Source organism: Pezoporus flaviventris, unplaced genomic scaffold (genome assembly GCF_033815535.1).
Source record: "Pezoporus flaviventris isolate CSIRO_AGI_PZ_B2104156 unplaced genomic scaffold, CSIRO_AGI_Pfla_v1 ptg000016l, whole genome shotgun sequence".
NCBI classification, from domain to species: domain Eukaryota; kingdom Metazoa; phylum Chordata; class Aves; order Psittaciformes; family Psittacidae; genus Pezoporus; species Pezoporus flaviventris.
The window spans coordinates 10584370-10588204 of NW_026892564.1; positions in this window are offsets into that span (position 1 = coordinate 10584370).

Below are 3835 nucleotides of genomic sequence, written 5' to 3' on the forward strand. Positions count from 1 at the left end.
CAAGCACTACAGGAGAGCAAAATAAAATCAACGAATGCCAGCAGATAACATGAACAGCGCTGCAACATCACTTGATGCATCAAGGTTGATTTTCAAAGTTTGTCATATTGCAGAAAAGTACATTATAGGCTGCAAGTGTTTACTTTCAAGTGCAGAGTAAGGCCAGTGAAAGTTGCTTCTGTAAGTGTCACAGATGCATTTAGGATTGCTAGCCTGGCAACCAAAACTATCTTCAACACATGCAAATCAGGAAAGAACCTGTACAAAATATACAATGCATCTGAAAATGCAATTTTTTGTTTCTAGAAGCACTGAGGCACTGGCAATTAGGTTAAAAAAAAATAATAAAAAACAAGATTTAGCATTGAGACTTTTTCAAATTGTTTCAAAGAGCTCATTCAGATATGTTATGTTCAGCTATGTTCAGATACTGTTTATGCATACAGGACAAATTGTTCTTATTTTGCAGCTTGTACATAGTGATTTTATGTACAAATGACAACAACGAGATAAATTATGAAAGTCAAAAGTGATGAGTAAAAAAACAGATGACATGGAGGGGGAATTTATCAGCATAATTGTATAGCCTTTTGGTTTTATTTGGCTTGCGTAGCGCCTTGTTTGTCTCTTTTTTATCATCAAAAGCCTGTAGCACCACAAGGTGGCAGTAAAAAATTACTTATTGCATCATTTTTGACACCCGGTTATGTAAGCAATAAATACACCTATTGTCCCAGTGTTGAGCTTATGTAAATATCAAACCTATCTCACCTGTTATGAAAATGACATGTATGGTCAAATTCTAACATTTGTGTAAAAAAAGCATTAATGTTAGTCAAACAACTAATCTTAACTCAGGGATTGTGAATTTTAATTTGCCATGTATGCAGAGTTGTTCATAGTATAAAATTTTACGTAGTTAGAATAATCAGCCATTCTTTTTCCATATGTCAATCAAAATCCTTGAAATGAGACAGAATAATTAGAATATTATGCCCATTTAATTTAGCCTATGCACAGAAAAATTGAAATTAAAATGAGAATGGATTGTGATGAATCTGCCTGTTTCTACCCAATACAGTAGAACTATGTGCCAAAGCAGTTTCCTGCTGAGCCAGTCAGTGGTACAATCTGCCTCTTCAGGAATAAGAGTGAATAAAGAAGCACAAAATCTTGTTTCTGTCAGAGGCAGTTGGGATTCATTCAATATATTTGATATAAGAATCAGCTCCTAGAATGTTATTGGATATAAATGATTGCCCAAGCAGAAGGACATGGTCAGGGTCACATTGGAGGGTTTTTTTTTGCTGAGATCAGCCAGAATTTCCTCTTGTACATTCTTTGTTGAGTGCACAAGTGTCAACTCATCCATCATTTTGTTTTTCCTATGCCTAGTCACCTCTGTTAGCCAAACACACTGTGGGGAAGGATTTGACTTTTCCAGATCCTTGTCTTCACTGTTAATTTAAACTGTAGCTACCATCCCCTCTAAGGGCTGAGTAGGGTAAAGAATCACACTTTCAGACAGAGGTGTGCTTGGTAGCATGCACAAATAGACACTTGTCAGCCTCATATCACAAGAACATAACACTAGTTTCTCATGCACTGGTTATAATTTCCATAACCTAGGCTATATCATTTGTTAAATATTACCTCTGGGTTTGCTGAGTAGATGTTTCCACATCACACTGCTACAAAATGATGTGCCTTTTCTGAGGATATCATAGAATACTAAGAAGTTGTTCCACATTCCCATCTTTGTGTTTGTCAGATAAATTAATCTACATTTAAAAAATCTTTAAATGCATAGCAACACTAAAACTTATCTTCAGCTGAAATCACCATCTACAGTAAATCTTCTTATTTATAGAGAGCTATAAAAGCTGTCTTTCCCAGAATGCTTTAATAGACAGGAGAGGTCTAATCCCCATCCTGCTGCCATTGGCATGGAGATTTGTGCTCCTTTCCTGGCACTTAGATCAGCTCTGAGAAGTACAGACAGCTTTGAGTGGTACTGAAGAGCTGTTCCAAACCTGCTGATCTGAGTCTGACAGGCTGCAAAATTAGTCAGGTACTTGGCTGCCCTCCCCACAGGGCAGCTGCTAATGAACTACAATTCTTTGCAAGGACCCATACAGCTGGTTCATCAGTAGCTGCTAATAAACTTTTTTCAGGCTTGCTAAGACTGTCAATGGCATAGACCCTTAGGACCTCCTACAGGGTGTGGAGATGGGCATCAGACCCAGGACAAAGCTGGCTTTGTGGACTTGAAAGCTGGAGACAGAGCTGCTGCTGATGTTGCCAGATCCACATCACAAGGATGGATCATGAAGACAACCAGTGCACCAGCTTTTCTAAGGAGTGTCTCTGCTTTGATCTAGAGGAATAACAGAGCTATTTTTTAAAATTAGGGATGACAGAACAGCCCATGGCAAAGCAAAGCAAAATAAATAAACCTGAACAGAAGACAAGCTATTCAAAGTGTGCAAATGTAGTGCATTTTAGCCACTGTCTTGCTCAGAAGAGAAGTAAAAATGGTATGCAGAAAAGGCTAGGTGGTAGCAAGAGGAGGTGTAAAGAGAAGGTACGAATTTTCTCCAATGAACTGCATCTGAATTTTTTTCAAAGAGAATCCTTAAACCTACAAGGCCTTAAGCAGATGTATTTCCCTGTGTGTTTGAATCATAGGCAGCTAGAGATTTAGATTTGCATGTCATAAAGCTGCTTTCCTCTCATAATGGCATACCACAGAACAAGGAATTGGGCTCATCTCCAAAAAGGTTCAACACCTGGAGCTGGGTTGCTAACCGGGACAACCCATGAGGTCAATCCATACCAGGGATGTTTTCTGACATGGCAGAAGAGTACAGGGACCTTCAGAGTACAGCCACTCTGTCCCCGACTCAGTCCTCGTAGCAAGCAGGGCTCATGGAGGGAAGCAAAGCTGTGGCAGACTGAAGGGGTGAAGGAAGAGAACAAAACCTGATGGAACAACTGGTACTTGAAGCCCCTGAGGTTTTATTACAACCAGGTAGTCTGTGGCAGGGCTACTAGAGCAGAACTGGAGGCTGCAAGATCAATTGCACAAGTGCAGATCTCACCTTTAAACTGGCTTTTGAGTACCCTTTCCTCAACTTGCAGACTCGGGGGGACAGAGGCTGGTGGCTGTCACTTCCATGTGCTCACTTGTGACAGCATGGATCCATGCTCATCTGAAGTATGGTCTGCAGGTGATCTGTACTGCATACAGTGTACTGGAAAATCTGCTACCATACTTCCATATGTGATCATCACAGCAGATTTTGTCAAAGCAGCCCCATGAATCCCAGATTACCACAGACACCTTTGAATCATGCAGACACCTGCTGAAACAAATAAACAGGATTTGGATTCTGTTATAAAAATAAGAACTTCTCCTTCTAGTGGGATGTGCTGAAATAAGTAGCTTTTTATCTTAATAGTCAGGAGCTTTTCTGTGTAATATTTATGAAAAGATGTGTTTTAGGCTATTCTGTACTCCCAGATGAGAGGTGCTTGAAAGAAATTAAAAAGTAATTATGTGTGTTGTCACCAGGCATTTGGGAATATAGTATGTGTTGCAACAGGCAGAAAATGTGACTTAACCCTAGAGTGGTCCTTTTGCCCTGCATGAATAATAATACATTTGAATAGGAAGAAAGTTTGAGATGGAAGGCAAATTTAAGGTTAAATGAAAGATACTGGCAATTTATATATGCTCTATAAAAGTAAGTAAAATTTTCAGTGCTAATATCTTCTCAAATGCTAGTAGTATTTTTATATATATATTTCCAGGTGTTTCAAAATGCTTCTCATC